The 19,714-nt window shown below is 42.3% G+C and overlaps 1 protein-coding gene across 2 annotated transcripts in view; it reads right to left on the bottom strand.

Moving 5' to 3' along the window:
* The window catches only part of srgap1a (SLIT-ROBO Rho GTPase activating protein 1a), a 164,651-nt gene that overhangs the window by 144,415 nt on the left and 522 nt on the right, over nucleotides 1-19,714 (bottom strand). The window lies entirely within an intron of this gene.

Here is a 19,714-nt window from a genome sequence, read left to right as displayed (position 1 = left end):
ATGGTGATTGGTTGCATTTGTGGTTTTACCCTGCGGCATCATGGATAAACATTTCCTCACACATCCCTCATACCCAAATCTATTGAGTGATGGCAGAATGACATTGGGCTTGGAGACGAGGCGGGAGTGTGGGAGGATCCCGTACCTGACAATGGAGGGGTTTGGGCGGTTTAGGGAAGAGGTTGGTTAATTACATGTTTACAGACTGGGCGCTGAGGAGAGTGACAACGCTGTAGAGGGTCACTGCCTTTAGCAAAACCTCCACTGTAGTCACTCTTGCCATGAGGTAAATCGATCTATCAATGCTTTGCTATGCTTGTTCAAATTAGGTAACAAGAATCTGGGCCCTAACTCCTGTTAAAAAAATTAATACAATTTTTAAAAAAATAATCTGTGTAGTTTAAATATTTGCTCCTGAAAGTCAAACTGTGACTCAAGTCTTTATAGGTTTGGTCCACATGATATTGCTTTCCCCTTCACTCAGGTTTCAACCATTTTAGGAGGGCCCCAACCCCACCTTGCAGCCTGCGGCTAGCTCAGTTCACCCCCCCCTCAGTCTCCCAGCATGTATTGATTTTTCAGCGGGCATCTGTAGTGAAAGCTAAGCCGTAGAGAATGAGAAAGTGTACAAATACGAAATACCCTGTTCCCACAGGGCACCAGAGGCCATGGGAGGCTAATGAGATCCCCCCCCCCACACACACATCGCAGAGCATTAATCTGGGGCCAGATCTGAGGAGGACTCCTCAAAGCCCACGTTCCCAGGTAATTACAGCGGAAAACAATATGGAGGTAGTGACAGAGGGTCACATCCTGTTGTCCCCTCCTGTGACTGACCCTTAGGGGCTGTTCAGCACACCGGTCCTGCCCTCTTTTTCAAAGCAAATGTCTCAATTCAATGGGCTTTATTGGCATGAGAAATATATGTTTTCTTTGCTAAAGCAAGTGAAATAAACAAAAAATGAACAGTAAACATAACTCATAACACTCACTGTTGCCCTTTTCTTGTGGCAACGTGTCTTGCTGCTGCGATTGCACACCGTGGTATTTCAACCAATAGATATGATTCTTTGTGATAGATCGAATTCTTTGTGATCTGAAGGAAATATGTCTCTAATATGGTCATACATTTGGCAGGAGGTTAGGAAGTGCAGCTCAGTTCCCACCTCATTGTGTGGGCAGTGTGTACATAGTCTGTCTTCTCGAGAGCCAGGCGGCTTTCTCAATAGCAAGGCTATGCTCACGGAGTCTGTACATAGTCAAAGCTTTCATTGATTTTGGGTCAGTCACAGTGGTCAGGTATTCTGCAACTGTGTACTCTCTGTTTAGGGCCAAAAAGCATTCTAGTTTGCTCAGTTTTTTTGTTAAATACCTGACACATTGGAAAGAATGATCTTTTTATTTTCTCACATTTGTTTGAGTCGAATTGTGTTGCTGTCCTGGGGCTCTGTGGGGTCTGTTGGTGAACAGAGCTCCAGGACGAGCTTGCTTAGGGGACTCTTCTCCAGGTTCATCTCGCTGTAGGTGATGGCTTTGTTATGAAGGTTTGGGAATCGCTTCCTTTTAGGTGGTTGTAGAATTTAACGGCTCTTTTTTGGATTTTGATAATTAGCGGGTATTTGCCTAATTCTGCTCTGCATGAATTATTTGGTGTTATACGTTGTATACGGAGGATATTTTTGCAGAATTCTGCATGCTGTCTCAATTTGACCCCAGACCCCACAACCATAAAGTGCAATGGGTTCTATAACTAATTTAAGTATTCTTAGCCAGATCCTAAATTGTAAATTGAATTTTATGTTCCTTTTGATGGCGTAGAAGGCCCTTCTTGCCTTGTTTCTAAGACCTTCCACAAGGCTGTGAATTTGACCTGTGGCGCTGATGTTTAGGCAGAGGTACGTACATATAGTGCAGAAGATCTATGTGCTCTGTAGGACCTCCTTGGTTGGGGACAGAAGCACCAGATCGTCAGCAAACATACATTTGACTTCAGATTCTAGTAAGGTGAGGCTGGGTGCTGCAGACTGTTCTAGTGCCTTCGTCAATTCGTTGATATATACGTTGAAGAGGGTGGGGCTTAAGCTGCATCCCTGTCTCACCCCACAGCCCAGTGGAAAGAAGTGTGTTTTTTGACAATTTTAACCACACCTGTTGTTTGTATACATGGATTTTCTAATGTTATACGTCTCCCCCATCCCCACTTTCCATCAATTTGTATAGAAGACCCTCTTAACAAATTGAGTCAAAAGATTATTTGAAATCAATAAAGCATAATAAGACTTTGCCTTCCTCTCTCTGGGTCTTCAATCCTGTGTCTCAATACTCAAACTGGTTAAGTTTCTCGTCCTTTTTCCTTTGATTACTCAGTAGGCCTATTGGTGAAACCAAATGCTAGTTTTGGCTATTCACATTATTGCGTTGACATATCCAGGCATTTGAGTAGAATCAACAGTTGCCCCAAAGCGCTTAACAGTAAGCCGGATCACAAGTCATGCAGGATATGATAAAGAGTAGAAGCCATTTATGAATATTTGGGCCACAGCAGTAGAGAACCACAAGGCATCTGCCCACAATGTGTATGAGTGAGAGAGAGGAGGAAGGGAGGATATCAGATTTCAGAGCCAGCCCTTTGTTTCTCCCCACTATAGAGAGCAGGTCTGTCTAGGCCTTTCTCTGTGGGTCAGCTCTCTCCTATGCACTGAGGTTGTCTACATGTATGTGTCTAAAGCCTCAGACCTCTCCACTCCCCTCATGCCTACGCCACATGTCCAGGTGACCATACATCACCTCTCCTGTGACACGTCGTTAAACAGAACAAATCACAGCACCCCAGGGAAGACCGCAGCTTCCTCCACGCACACAAGTAAGATATACAAGTCAGGCGTCTATCTCAGGACTCACACACGCAACTTCCCAGTATTTATTCAGTATGTCCATACAGCCAGTAAACAATTTTCACCAAAACATGGATAGAAATGTCTTTGGTGTTGGTGAGAATAAAGTGTTGTGCTTTGACTTCCTCCACATCCTGATATATTGCATATATTTGATGTAAATCCCCAAGCCATCATTTTGATTACACAACTGATTGTGTTTTTAGAATCATGCTTAAAATGTAGCATTATAATGAGCAATATTATAGCCTATGATTCAAAGACTTTGAAAACACAATAGCCCTTTTCCATTCTTCATGGGTGTCCACTTTGGCTAAAAGTGTATTTGCTCTACTTGGGACAGTGACTCATGACTAAAAGAACTGAACAAAAGTGTCAGGCAGACACAGTCTATTTCTAGACCAACCTGAGCTCAATAGACTAACTTTGGATTGCTGCATGCGTACTGCTAGTGCCCCTCCAGACTCTACCATTATAAAAATTAGTTGCCTAGGCCTACAGAGACTTGCACTATGCTCCATTTCATTCTAGCCCAAAAAACTAAAACAACGCCCCTCTCAAAAATGTGGATGACAAAAACAAACAAAATCATAACCGCATTGCAGCCATATCTGTCAGGGCCGGAGGCTCCACACTACACCCACCAGTAAGGGAGCCATATGGGACAGGAGGAGCAGGGGCCGAGGATCAGGGGGGAGTCAGTGTGCTCTGGACAGAGGGGGGACAGCAGGGGGTCAGGAAGTGGACAAGGGAGATTAAATGGGGGGGGCTTCACTTGACCCGTCAGGCCTCTACGCTTTCAAGAAGCACGACTCTAGCACAGACTGTGTGGGTATGCGCGTGTGTGTATTCTCAAGTGTGTGCGTGAGAGAAATGAACTGTATTTCATTATCACATTGCACTGTATTTCCTGAAATGCTGTACCACTATACTGCTTTGGCAATATCTACACATTGTATTTCATGCCAATAAAGCAATCAATCTGAGCGAGAGAAAAATGTGTGGGTGCCTGTCTAACTCAGCATTTCCTGCAGCAGAGGTGGTGACTCAGTGGGGATCTTTCACAGATATTTTTTGTTCTTGTTTGTATGCCCCAGCCTACCGGGTGATACAGTAGAAACCAAGCTTTCAGGTTGGGCATCCCTTAAGAGATATGGTGCATCCATTCTGGAAACAGTCTGAATAGTGCAGCCACTAACAAACATAACACATGTATGGAGAGCCAGAGGGGTCATTACATTGACATCTAAGCACATTTATGCCCAATGACCTTAGACATTTGAGGAAAGCCAAAGGGGTCATAATGCTAACTTCTTCTGTGGTTATCATAGGGACCTAATTTCAGACAGAGGACAAATCCTCTCCAAGAAACCCTAAAATAGACTGCAGGCAGAGCCAAGGACAGACAGAGGTTTTTCTTTAAACTAAGTGAAGGCCAAAGGAGGACCGTGTCTTTCTAACCACTTCTCCATGTGTAGACCGCTGGCGGCAGGCACACAATGAGGAACATGGCGCACAGATCTCTATCTCCTGAATGGGCCTTTCTTTCTCAAAAAGAACATCCGTGTCTGGAACCGAACCCATATCTCCAGTTTCCTCCTCCAGGGAGGGTCCAGGGGAGTTCAGGCCTGCCCGCTGCTCACAAGACCAGCCTGGAGCTCTCGGATCAGACAGCCAAGCCCTCCTCCAGACAGGCCTCGGCCCTCTCCTCAGTCTCATGCTTCCAACAAAAGTCCCTTTATTGTGTGGGTGATAAGCCATGGAAGACCAAGGGAAACTATTCGTCCCTCTTTCCGGCACTACTTCTCCCAGATTGGGTACAGAGTTCATGAAAAAGGTGGCAGTGGCCACATAAGCCAGTGGAGACATTAAGGGTGCCCACAATGGTGAAACGGCATTGATTTTTTACATAAGAGGGTAGCTTATTTTGCCTCCCAGCTCGAATTCAAATCAGACTTAGAGGATACAATGGAGACAAGGTCTTTGGCTGACATTTTATTGAGCGTGGTGGTTTAAAAAGAGGCAGCTTCCCCCTCGTCTCCCCCTCATTGTGGTCCTGGACATCTGTTTGAGACTGCCTGGCCGAAGGGGTGGCCTTTGGCTATTTATTTGGCAGGTCAAGAGGTCAAGGTAGAAGAAAGGGGGATGTGGGTCAAAAGATCAGCAGATGAATCTTCTCTCCATCAGGACAAAGAGCAAATGCAACCTGTGTGTTGTCCATTGTCTTTCACTCCAGGTGACAAAAACTTTACTAACCGCTGTGAAAATAAATCAAATGGAGCGTCTTGGTATAACCACACAGACACACACAGGAGAACTGGTGACAGTACCCCCCTATCCAGAAACACTAGTAAATGGCAGCAACAATTAACTAGCATCACTAGAATATTAAGATGGGTGATTGTTTCAACTACTTCAGACATGAAGAGGAGCATTTATATGCTAATCCCAAAGAACATTAGCACTACAACCACTAACTAAGTTCACCATGAGGTGGAAAAATCACATACTGTAAAACTAAAAATAAACTGTTTAACTAAACAAAATCTATTGTTACCCAGCGGTCTTTTTCAATTCCAGGAAATATGACTGACCGCCTATTTAATGAAGGAGGGAGACATGGCTTGTCAGCACAATAAAGACTGTCTCATCGCGGTCTCTGCCAAACATTGGATTGTTTCAAATTCCATTAAATTAGCTGTTGAACCACGTAGCGAGACGGTTTGAGCAATGGGAAATAGGAATAGCAGAGATGGGCTGCGTCCAAGATAGCACCATATTCATTATGTAGTGCAGTGCTTTTGGCAGGGGCACTATATAGGGAATATGGTGCCATTGGGCTCGAGTGGCGCAGCGGTCTAAGGCACTGCATCTCAGTGCCAGAGACGTCACCACAGTCCCTGGTTCGAATCCAAGCTGTCTCACATCCGGCCGTAATTGGGAGTCCCATAGGGCGGCGCATAATTGGCCCAGCATCGTCCGGGTTTGGCCGTCATTGTAAATAAGAATTTGTTCTTTAACTGACTTCCCTAGTTAAACAAAGGTTAAATAAAATCAATTAATAAATACAAATTGGGATTCAGCCAGGGAGGCCATGCTGCTTGGGAACACCCAAAACCAGAGCTTAGCTTTGGGATGTATCTATGTAGTAGAAGAGAGAAGAGAGAACAGACCTAAAGCCACACAAAATGAGTCTCACATAATGCCATGGATAACACTGTACAGTAACAAATGACAGTAAGGATAAAGTTTGGCCAAACAGCGATGATGTCCACGAGAAAATATTGAGAGAAATAATCATCATAAAAGATCGGCCACCAGGTTTGGTCAGACATTGAAGTGGAGAGAAGGACATTCGTTTCTCCAATTTGGGACTGAGCCAACCCCATATGCCAACAAGAAGGCCTAATCATATCATCGCTGTGACACATCCACTTAAGAGAGTCTCTTCTCTGAACGCATCAATAATGGATGAGATGACTTCCTGACTCAATAGTTTACATGTCTTGGTAATGAAGTGGTTTCAGTACAGGGTCATCACGTTACCTTATGCACTTACAGTACCAGAAATGCATCTCGTGATCTTCTGCATCTAGGGCAGTTTCCCAGACAAAGACTAAGACTAATCCCGGACTAAGAGATATTCAATAGAGATTCTACATTGAAATAGCTTCTTAGCCCAGGACTAGGATAAATCATTGTCCAGGAAGTAAGTCCAAGGCCTGAAAATGTTGTGGCTTTTTAAAAAGGGAAGAAGTGGAGACTTGTGAGGGGATTTGTTGAGGACGTGTTAGCTTTAGCCTGACTTCTTCCCAGGGGGTTGTTACAGGACAAGCCATGTACCTGAGCCTAGCAGCAACAGCTTGTGGACAAATGGCTTTAAAAATAGAAAAGGAGGAAGTGAAGTGGCAGATGTCACATTGTTTAAGAAAATCGTGGAAATAGGGGGGCGACTGACTCAGCCTGCCTTCTAGGATGTTTACACTCGTCTTAAGAGATCCCTCCACTGCAAAATGCATCAACAGCTTACCTCCACACACCAGAGGAGTTGGCTAAACATGCACACACATTGAAACGACTTGTCAGCCGTGAAACTGAGAGGTGATGACCTGAACCCTGTCTGAACACATATAGACACACACACACACACACACACACACACACACACACACACACACAGAGTCTACAAAATAGGCCTAGGATTGAGCCTTGGGGTACTCCCTTGGTGACAGGCAGTGGCTGAGACAGCAGATGTTCTGACTTTATTACACTGCACTCGAGGTAGTTAGCAAACTATGCCAAAGACACCAATACTCTTTATTGTTGGCCCACAATAATGAAAAGGTCTACTGTATCAAAAGCTTTGGCCAAGTCTACAAAAGTAGCAGCACAACAATGCTTAGAATCAAGGGCAATGATGACATCATTGAGGACCTTTAAGGTTGCAACTTGACTCCAATGCTTCCCACAGTTGTGTCAACATGGGCCAGCATCCCTGTGGAATGCAGTTCTTGAGACAAACCGGTGCACCTGGCACATACGAACATACTTAGTTCAACAGCACTTCTTTCCCCCGTCTTGCCCATTTACCCTCTGAATGGCACACGTACACAATCCTGCCTCCTCCCCTTCATCTACACTGATTGAAGTGGATTTAACAAGTGACATCAACAAGGGATCATAGCTTTCACCTGGTTCTTAATGTTCTGTATACTCAGTGTAGATGTATTGTCACATACACCAGACCCCCCCTAAGGGAAGCATGTATTTTTGATCGGTGGTGTGGTTCTCAAAAGGTCAAGAATCTTGAGGACATAAAGACACTCAGTTAGAGTGGATGGGGTCGAAGGAATTGTCCGTAGAGCTCTGAGACAGGATTCTGTCGAGGCACAGATCTGGGGAAGGGTAACAAAACATTTCTGCATTATTTAAGATCCCCAAGAACACAGTGGCCTCCATCATTCTTAAATGGAGGAAGTTTGGAACCACCAAGACTCTTCCTAGAGCTGGCCACCTAGCCAAAAATGTTGTTTTGCTATTATGGGGGTATTGTGTGTAGATTGATGAGAAAAAAAAACAATTTAATCAATTTTAAAATAAGGCTGTAATGTAACAAAATGTGGAAAAAGTGAAAAGGTCCGAATACTTATGTCCATTTGCTGATCCTTCCCAAAGATTGATACCCAACTCAGCCCTACTCAGTGGCAGGCGGCAGCCTCGCACAATGGACAGTCTAGGGGTCTGTCTGTCCGTCTGTCCATCCGTTGGTCCTCTCAGGAGGTTCAAAGGAATGGATTGGCTGCCAGGCAGGGTGGGTGAAATCCCAGCAGCCTCGATCCACAGTGTGGTCCAATTTCATTAACACCGCATATCTCATATCAGCACTGATGCAGTGCAGCTCTACGCAGCTATATCCCGATTCCCCATCCAGCTCATTACCGGCTCTTCAGTCAGGTCCTGTCCCACCCAGAGATCCCACTCTGTGACTAACACCACAAGCAGACAGAGATGGGGGGTGGGGTGGATGAGGGAAGTGTAGTGCATATATAATGTGGCTTGCATTTTGCAGGGTTAAGAGAACAGAATTCAATTAACCAGTATCAGTTACAGCATGTGACAAAAGCCTGGTCTCTTTTTCGTTAATCCTTTCCCCCTGCAACAGTGCAACTTGAAGGCTCGTACACATTGCACTGAATGGATCTAGCGTTTGTATGCCGATCGTTCAACTCGCTGTGTTTTAGGGACCACCCGCTGTAGGCATCTGACAGCAGGCATTTTTCACATGATTCTACATGTAAAGTAGGTGCGCACTCAGTTCGCAAATTATGTTCAGAGGTGCTAAGTACTCTCAGTCAGTAAACGCTATTGGTGTGTCTGAGCCCTTAGTGTCTGGCATGGGCTGGGGCCTGACATGGGATGGGGATTGGTATGGGATGGGGCCTGACATGGGATGGGGATTGGCATGGGATGGGGCCGCACTGTTGTCCCAATGGCTTTTGTGGCCTGAGTGAAAAGCACAGCAGGGGTGGCCCCTGTGTTTGTGCTCAGTTGAGTTTATTAAATAGCAACAAGGGTGATTGCACACAGATGGTGCTGTCAATCACCTACCGCCCACACCAACACCCATCGCCATACCACCAGGGGTGAAGACAGAAAGGCGTATCCGCAAGGCGGCAAACCTCGGCACAAAGCGGAGGGGGTTGTGGAAAACAGATGGTAGGTGTGTGTGAATGGATGTGTGTGGTGCTTTTAAAGACAACGTTCTGTAGAAAGTGTCTGAATCCCATTAGCTTCTCTGAAGCCCGATCTTTATTAAACACCCCTGTGCCCTGGGGCATTAGTGAGCTTAACAGGAGCAGGGGCTGAGCTCTATTAAGATTCCCTGTTACTCTGTTAGAATCTCAGCTGACACAGAGGACTTGACTCGTTGGAGACAAAAATATGTCACGATTTGGATCCGATTTAAGATTCATGCATTGGCCTGCATGGAAAGTTAACGAGGCGACGTCTGTATAGTACGAATCAATTCCAAGAGAATATATAACAAAGGAGTTCATCAATCATTTCACATTTTGAGAAGAGGAACTTGCATTTTATTACTGTATTTCCGGCTCCCGAGTGGCACAGAGGTCTAAGGCACTGCATCTCAGTGCAAGAGGTGCCACTACAGTCCCTGGTTTGAATCCAGGCTGTATCACATCCGGCCGTGATTGGAAGTCCCATAGGGCGGCGCACAATTGGCCCAGCATCGTCCGGGTTTGGCTGGGGTAGGGTGTCATTGTAAAAAAAAAAAATGTTTTTAACTGACTTGCCTAGTTAAATAAAAGGTTAAATAAAATGATGTCGCCATTCACCCCTGCATAGCATGGGGGAACTGTGTTCATTAACACATCTCCAGTATAATTAGCTACGCCCAGGAGTCAGCAGCATGGATTCATGCGACCCGAGAGTTAACGAGATGATGAGATGCCACCCCAAATAAGGCGGTGACGCTGACAGCCGGCTTCAGATTAACTCACACTTCACACACCTTTTATGGATGTTTACCAAGAGAGGATGAACGGTGACAACAAGGCACAGCCATTGTGAGACAGACTTCTTTCATAGCGTCAACAGAGCATGACCATGCACAAACCGTTTAATCTCGCACCATTGTATGCCACCTCAAACCGAATGCAATCACACAGACCACAGAGTTTGAATGTGGCTCATAACCTGGCACATGATGACACCTTTTAGTCTGTCATCTTCCAGAATGAAGATGCTGAGGAAAAACAGCTGCCTGCCCATAAACTGCTCACTGGTGTCAGCCAGCATCCTCCTGGGAACAGTTTGACTATATTGCTAATCAAAGTCCTGGTATTACATGCTCCGAGGCACCGCCATAAAATCGGCTGTGTGATCATAGGAAAGCCGACACGTGATGCGGATTGAGATCTCTTAGTGTCATCAACATCTCTGTAGAGGACATTGAGTCCAGTGCATGTACTGTAGGAAACAGCTGGTAACTAGGAAGTCCATCCAGATTGGCCATTTGAAAAAAGTCCTGACAGTGTATTTTTTTGTTATTTGATTTGGACAGTAAACAAAAGTCATGAAAAACAGGATATCCTTGACAAGAGTCAAGACTTTAGGAAACTAGTATGCCGAGCAGCGAGACAGACAGCAGAAAACGCCCCACATGGTCAACATTCTGAGCAAACTTTCTAAGAGCTACTCTTGTTCGTGCGTCTTCCCTCTATAGGACTATTTGGTAATGACCTGTAAAGAGAAGGTCTGAATGTTTTAGCAATCCAAAATGGTGGTGTCAGCACAGCTGCATGATGAGCCACAGGTACAGCTGGGAATCATGTCTAAATAAAGAGCAGGCAGCTTTAGTGTACACGGCTCTCTGGAGTACCACCACACATTTGGATTCACAGACTACCGTCTCTGTGCCTCACCCAAAAGCCAATCACAGTACTTGCAGCGCAGGGCATGTTTTGATTACTCATAGAACTAGAAGTCCACTTATGTTTAGTTATGAGCTATTAAATCATGTACACCATCTATTTTGTTCCAGTATACTCACACGACAGTTTTTGCTCAAGTAAACAAAATATGAATCTACTGTATGTAGTCAAGCTAAACAACATGAACATTCTTTACCCCAATACAAATCCATTCTATTAAAACATAACTAGAACAACATGGGCTATGATGTGTGCCCCCACCCATTGCCTTGCAAATATATGAACACACCCAGCCATTCTTATTGGCAATGTAGAGGGGCGAGCATCTCATTTCAAAAGCTGTGGGGCAGACCACATAGGGCACCCTTTATGATGGTTTAGGACAGGACCCCTGCCAGCAGCTCGTGGGGACTGGCCGACAGAGTCACGACCGGGGGCCACAGACGGCAATGCCGTCGCCAGACATGAAACCAACAAGAGGGTCCGCTGGGGATCAAGAGAAAACAGACAGGGGAAGGTTGTCGTCCTCGGTTCAGAACGACAGATGTAGTCCCATTTCACACAAACCCCTCACCTGGCTTAAATAATGAGCTATCCAATGTATCATGATAAAACATGACGTATAAGCCTAAATCAGTGAATAGAACACATGGACGTCTTGATGAAGTTTAAAACCTGGATGTTCATTTCTGAGTCGCAGACTTCCCAGTAATATAACCAATTAATCATTTCCTTTATGTATTATTTGGTGGGGAAGATTTCTTTTTTAACTGTTCCTGGAAGATGCTTAATAAACGAAATGTCAGTTGAATGACAGATTAGGCCTTGATTGAAAACACTGCCAGCCTGTCAAGAGAGACTGCCAAAGCCAGACAGCAAAGAACTCCAGAGGATTAAATAAGAGGATAAACTATTGACTTAATAATAATCACTCTTAGCTTTTCTCCATGAAGCTCTCAGAAGTGGTCAGTAGAGAGTGGGAAATGCTTTAGATTTCTTTGCAAAGTAGAATCACTGGGGTTGATGTCAGGCATATCTGTCAGGTGGACAATGTTTGACTACTAGTCGGATAAAATACTCATGTAAAAACAAAAAATAATAATACATGAGGCTGGAAAGTAGCACATCAAACAGACTCTCCTTTTCTTTGTGGTTGCTTGTTGTTCTGCTCCTTGAGGAATCAATGTCTGTACAAAAGTCGCCTCCGGCTTCAGAAATAGGCTTTGGCTAAATGGTCATTTGCATGTAAAAGGACCCATGAGCACCAACATGTGAAGTTCAGAGAAGCATGTCAAATTGGGTGTCCAATGAAAGCTAAGAGTCTATACAGTTTCAAACTTAAGACATCCTGTATATACATATTTCAACTATTTTCCATCCTACACATTAGGAATAAGCAAAGGATATGATATATTGTCAAACAGATTGAAAGGGGTCTTAGAAAACATCTACCAGAAAACGTCTTAAAGGTATACATCAAAACACCATTTTGAGTTCAATACCCCTGCAAACTAATATCAACACATATTTCGTTTCAGAAAAAAAATGTCTGCCTTCTGTAAGTTTCAGAAACATTGCCTTGTAACTCCGTTACCAAAAACCCACATATCTTAAAGATATTTTCTCATTTCTCTCCCTCACGAGGGAGAATAATAAAAGCTAACAGAAGTAACAAGGTAGGCCTATCAATTAGTTACGGTGTTTTTACTGATAATAATTCATAAACAAAATTAATAAGTGTTTAAAACGCAAAATCCTGTTACCTAATTGGTAACAGAATTTCTGAAAAATCAGTAATGGAATTGGTTGCAATGGGAAATCAAAGTAGTCACAAAACACAGTTGGGTCACCTACTACGGTCCTCCCTTCCACTGGCATACTGTTATGTTCAGCTCAATACTATTTTCTTTCTCTTTCTGTCTGGTGGTCAAAGCAAGATGTGAAAACAGTCTGGACTCTCCCCCTCTCCTCTCCAATTAACTTTTCTAGGGTAGGGGGAAGCATTTGGAATTTTGGATGAAAAGCATGCCAAATTAAACTTCTACTCAGGCCCAGAAGATAGGAAATGCATATAATTGGTAGATTTGGTTAGAAAACACTAAAAATTTCCAAAATTGGTAAAATAGTGTCTGAGTAGAACAGAACTGATTTGGTAGGTGAAAACCTTAGAAAAATGCATTCAGGAAGTAGAATTATTTTTGTGTGTAGTTCTCTATTCAATGCCATTACAGTATCCATTGACTTAAGAATCAAATTGCAGTTCCTATGCCTTCCACTAGATGTCAACTGTCTTAGAAATTGTTTCAGGCTTATATTCTGAAAAATGAGGGAGTAAGAGGAGTCTGAATGAGTGGAACCTGCCACTTTTTCATGCGCGCCACCGAGAGAGTGCCTTTGTTTACCTTTTATATTGACGACGTTATTGTCTGGATGAAATTTTAATCGATTATTTGGGCTAAAACCAACCTGAGGATTGATTATGAACATCGTTTGAAATGTTTCTACGAACTTTACGGATACTATTTGGATTTTTTGTCTGCCTGTTGTGACTGCGTTTGAGCCTGTGGACTACTGAAGGAAAAGCGCAAACAAAACGGAGGTTTTTGGATGTAAAGAGACTATCGAACAAAAGGAACATTTATTGAATAAATGAATGTCTTCTGAGTGCAAACATATGAAGACAATCAAAGGTAAGTGATTAATTTTCTCTTTTTCTGACTAGCCAAGTAACTCTTCTACTTGGCTGGTTACTGTTGTAATGGTTTGTCTGCTGGGCTATGTTCTCAAATAATCGTAAGGTATGCTTTTGCCGTAAAGCCATTTTTGAAATCTGACAGTGGTTGGATTCACAAGATGTTAATCTTTAAACCTATGTGAAATAGTTGTATCTTTTCTGAATTATTATGAGTATTTCTGTATTTGAATTTGGCGCTCTGCAATCTCACTGGATGTTGGTCAGGTGGGCCACATATCCTAGAGAGGTTAATGTCACCTCTCCTAGCTCTTACTGACACCTACCCATGAGCCCCCTCTTTATATTTACTGTAAGCAACATCCTCACCCACTGAACACCCAAGAACGTTGAAAAGTAGTTGAAATTTGGTCAGTTGGCCCTGGCCTTGATTTAAACGTCCACAGATGTCATTCTTTGGTCCAGCCTTGCTTTCAATGTTCACAGATGTACGGATCGGCCTTAATTTTGCCCAAACATAGACATCCGTCATTGGAACAAATCTGAACCATCGTCGACATCTGTTTCACATGTTTGGACAGCACAGTAGAGCACAGTAGAGTACAGTAAAAAAAGTTGAGTTTTTCGGTACAGTAGAGTTCAGTACACTAATGTACTGTGCTATACTGTTCTGTACTCTACCTTGCTGTACTATGATGTCCAAATGTGTGATTGGTTCAGATTTGGTCTAGACCGGACCAACCAAATGTGGTCTTGATTGGTGGCGGAGCTCATTAAAATATTAGCCAGTATGTAGAAAACCCAAAAATATTCAAAAAGGAGGATATTGCATATTTCAACCTTTGTGTACCTATTTAGGATACGTCACCATGAAGAGAACAATATTCATATCCAATATTATGCATGTATGTAGTACAGATCAGGGACCCACAATGAAAATGCTGTTACCGCAATTCTGTTACCGGGTGTAAATCCACTTCACCTACTGTAGTTCAATAACCTAAATATTTTTTTTTCAAACTCAAGGTGTCATGTCATAGCTGACACCCCATTCTTTCTGCAGACTTGAATTTTAATGTGGAGCAGATATTTAACAGAGTTCTTGGAAAATGTGGTCACAAACTGAGGGAGATTTAACTGAAATTCTGTTACCAAACTCTGCATCTGTACAGTACTTCCAGTAAAATGTGTTTGTAAAATGTTCAATGTAAACCGGTAAAAACAGTCCTCGTGCATAGAGTTGTAATGGTTTGACATACATTTTTAAGTGAAGAATCGATGATGTCACCATGCAATTCCGTTAAAATTAGGGCAATCCCAAGCTAACTTACATATCTAAACTCTTAAAGACTCCCTATCAAAGCTGCTACAAAACTGGGATGCCATAAGGACTTCACAACCTACTGTTTACAGTGAATGGAGAACGTTGTTTTAAGTAAGTTGACTATTTTACAAGTATAACTCATGTCCTTGATTTCAGTAACACCAAATGTCTTCATTTTGAGCCAGTTGGAGCATAGCAGGACTGGGACAATACCAGTATAGTGATATTTTCTCTTTTTGGTCCTTCAAAAACCTGTTATATGTAAAATATTGTGTACTATAGCTTGGGAAATAAATAAATGTTACTCTGAATGACAACATAATTGTTTCCTAAAGGAGTTAAATCCGCTTTGTGTGGTTTACTTGCCGTGATACTAACGAGTACTGGTATCGTCCCAGCCCTTGAATCTAGTAAATTCCTGTAAAAAATGTACCCAATTCTTTTTTCAACAAAATGATAGTGACAGCTTTAGCTGAGTATGAACATTTGAAACACCTTTCCTGGAAAGGGTCAGGATTATGGTGAATAAAAGAGCCAAGGAATTTGTATACAAATCAAGATGCTGGAAGTAGAGACTGGTGGCAATCTACCTTAACATATTAAGATGGAATCCTTTTTCTAAGTATAGCCACTCATTCAAACTTATCACACAGACTGGTCTATAGCCAATGTGTAAGGGAGATATCACGTCCACTCCCTTGTTTCCAAATATCGCTGAAATCATATTAGTCCATGCACCCTACCAGTACTGTTGAAAAACTGGATGGCTATATAGGATGAATGTAGAACATATCTAAGGTAAATAATCTTGAACAGACACTTCTCACACTGAGTAAACAGAAGTTAAAGATTTACAATGCAAAGCAGACAGCAAGGTATGCAAATAATAGGACAATGCCATCTTGGAACACTCCCCTTAACCGAATCATGGGGTAAACTCAATCTTTCTCAAAACGTAATATGTGGCAAACTACATTGAGTAGTTTGCCACATATTATGTAAAACCAAAAGCCAGATCAAGGCTGATTGGCCATAGAGTAACATGTTGTCTGTCTGTGTGCTCTACTCAGACCTCCGTTCCCCATGAGGAATGCTACAGTTTTTCTCAGTTGAAATCAGCCGTGTATCATTACCCCTTTGCATTACAAACGGAAGGTCCCGCACCCAGTGTCCCTTATGACTGTGCATCACCCTTCTATTACAGGCTGAAGGGCCTTAGTCATCACAGGCGAAGGTGCTGCACACATTCCTCGCAAATGATAGCTTCTCACACGCATACACAATCTGGTAATTCCTCAAGTGACATGGCTCCCCCCCACCCACCATCACCAGCCCTCTCTGGATTGAAGGTTTGCTATGGAGATGTGAATAGGTGGCATTTCAGAGCTCCTAACAGCTCTGGAGAACAGCAGTTCCTTGGCTGGGGGCCAAGTCCTCATGGTTACCACAGAGCAGGTGCAACTACCTCTTTCCTGTGCACTTGTGTCTGGAAAAAAAGCCTTCTGTCTGTTTGCAGGGGGCTTGGAGGAGACTGAAGAAGTTGGAAAATACACAAACGTCAGCAAGCTAAGTATCAAGAGAAGCACCTGTATAAACACCAGGTTTTATTGCTAGTGTTTGTTATTTTTAGATCCAGGCTAGGTTGAGGAGACAAGAACACTCCAAGCCAAAGTGGAGCTATTTAAATCAGTACCTTCGGTTGAGAAGGATTAGGACACGCCTGAAATAAGATTTGGGCTCGACTACTTTTACTGACCTATGTTGCAGACAGTGACCGATGATGGAAGGCAAAACAAGTGAACCCAAAATAGGGGACAGAGCATTTGAGAACAGTGAGGATAAAAGGGAACACAGACTGACAAATGCTAATCTTTCAATCTACCTAAATAGGTTTCAATCTCTCGCTCAATATTCAGCCAGACTTGTATATAATATTGGATACTAAACCAGAATAGAACAGTTTGTTCAATTCTTTTTACGTGGCCCAAACATCTTTTTGATCTCTCATCAGTGACTGAAGCTTGACAAAAGCTTTAGTGAGTTAACTAAGCTATACGGGTAATTCCACCTGAAAGAGTACAAGAGGGTTGACACTCACCATCTCAGATTGTTCTGAAATAGTTTCTGCAGTTAAAAACAGATCAGATTAGCATTCCTGAAACATTATTTTGTTGAAATATAATTTAATCACTGAGAAATTAAGCTAATTTATTGAACCCAAATTGGCCATTTTATTTTATAGGCAGATAGCCTAGTGGTTAGAGTGTTGGACTAGTAACCGAAAGGTTGCAAGATCGAATCTGCGAGCTGACAAGGTAAAAACAAATCTGTCGTTCTGCCCCTGAACAAGGCAGTTAACCCACTGTTCCATCATTGAAAATAAGATTATGTTCTTAACCGACTTGCCTAGTTAAGGTAATATATATATATATTTTTAAATATAATCTTCAGAAAATATAGAATATAGAACCCAACATCCAATTTGCACCATAATCGTTCATAACAATGAGTAAGACATGAGGAATCCATGAATCCCACACACACACACCACACCAATCCAACAACAAATATACAGTATCAGTTCTCTATGTCTAACAAGTAGTATGGAGCTACTGCTTGGAGTATTGCTTCTTCATCTTTTTTTAACGTATTTTGTAAAAAAAAAATTACCTTTATTTAACTAGGCAAGTCAGTTAAGAACAAATTATTTTCAATGACGGCCTAGTGGGTGACTGAGAGAATTAAAGTGGGTTAACTGCCTGTTCAGGGGCAGAACGACAACTTTGTACCTCGTCAGCTCGGGGATTTGAACTTGCAACCTTCCGGTTACTAGTCCAACGCTCTAACCACTAGGCTACCCTTTCGCCCCGTGAATGTGGTTATGTTTTCCCCTGTTCAGATAAAATGGCCATTGAAAACACTTGCATTATTTACCATTAATTAGTGATTAAGAACAAAGTTTTACCCAATAGATGCTGCTGTTCCTGCTACTGCCACCACACCCTTATATCAATTTAGCTGGATTCTTGTGTTTATTAAATGGATCACAACATCTTCTTTGCAGCTTTGGGTAGAAAGCCAATAACTTTTGCTCATGATGAAAATAAATGGTGTGGTCATCCTCACAATTCAAACCAGTCCTCTTGGAAAGCAATTCAGTTAGTCTTTTTCGTAAGATGACATTTTTTAAACAATACAAAAACATATATACAAACGACAGCATACAGATGCACACAAACAACAATGACATAACACCTGCCCAGACACACCTGCTCACACCCATCTCCAGCGCTCGCATCACTCTTACCCACATGGCCTCAAACTACACCATTTTAATTCTCTCAGTCACCCACGCACATTCAACATTAAGATAAAGCATTTGACCTTTCCATTAGGTTAAGGATGGAGGATTTGTTGATTTCCAGTTATGTATAGTTTTTTTTTCCCCAAGATGATTGACAAGAAAAATATCATCCAACCCACCGGGTATCTCACTGCACCCTCATATGCCATGTCTTGAAATATACAGACAGACTGATTAAAAGTTCATTTACATTGTAATACTTCTGAATGACAACTTTCTAGCTCCACCCGTAACTTTTGGACTTCATGGCATTGTTTGTCCTGCTCTTAGGCTTAATTTGTGTCCAGAAAACAGCGCCCGTGTTTGGTTTATTGCCTTCAAAAAAGGTCTGGATTAGTTAGAACATTCCTGTTGAACAAGTGAACCATTAGGCAACAGAAATTCTAATGGTTTCAACGTTATGGTCTCTAATGGTCTTCGATGGTAAAAGTCCCAAACAAACACTGTATAGTGTTTTGTAATGGGTTGAATGGTAAATGTCACTGTTCACACTACATATAGAGATGTCTTTTTAAATATTTTTTTTGAAAACCATTTGAGTGCTATACAATGGTTTATAATTGTATTATTTTATTAGGGTTGTCACATTTTAGTCACTAGCTAATTTCTCATTCAAAAGTTCAGGACTTGTAGGAAAAGTCTTCATATGGGAACTGCACCATACCAATAGCCATCTTAGAGAGCTGCCATTTGTTGGACTATTCAAGGAGAGTTTGGTTGAGAAGGACAAACAAAATTGCTTTCGTGGAGGACTGGCTTGACCACATAATTCATTTTCATAATAAGCCAAAGCTATTGGATTTCTACCCAAAGTTGCAAAGAAAATGTTGTGATCCATTTAATGAACACAAGAGACAATTAAAATGGATTAAAGGGTGTGGTGGCAGTAGCAGGAACAGCTTCATGAACAGCAGCAGCCCCCCCACCCCCAAGATAGCGTGTTAATCAGTGGAGGCTGGTGGGAGGAGCTATAGGAGGACGGGCTCATTGTAATGGCTGGAATAGAATAGAGCCAAACATGTGTTTTTCATATGTTTGATACCGTTCCATTTATTCCAGTCCAACCATTTCAATGAGCCCATCCTCCTATGGCTCATCCCACCTGCCTCCACTGATATGAACATAAACCATGGCAACACACAACATGTGTAGAATAGCAGGAAATTCACTTTTTTTTTTTTAAATAATTTATCTCAGCCTCATTGCCAAAATGTGCAGAATAGCTATACAACTCTGTTCCATGGCAATTGGAGGAAATTAACTAAAATATAAACATTTTATCGTAACCTCATGGCAAAATCTGTACAATAGTATGAGATTAGTTATGGAACTGCAATTCTTGCTCAGACCTTGAAACTGCAGTATGCCACTGACCCATACATCTTATGGTCTGAGTTGACATTGGACACACGGATTTGGTTTGTCATTGAATAGAAGTTAGCCTCCTGGGGATAAAATAAAATGAACATAAATTATGTTCATACAACA

Source organism: Oncorhynchus tshawytscha, linkage group LG06 (assembly GCF_018296145.1).
Source record: "Oncorhynchus tshawytscha isolate Ot180627B linkage group LG06, Otsh_v2.0, whole genome shotgun sequence".
Lineage (NCBI taxonomy): Eukaryota > Metazoa > Chordata > Actinopteri > Salmoniformes > Salmonidae > Oncorhynchus > Oncorhynchus tshawytscha.
The sequence above is the reverse complement of the archived record's forward strand: the minus strand, read 5'-3'. Positions and strand labels throughout refer to the sequence as shown.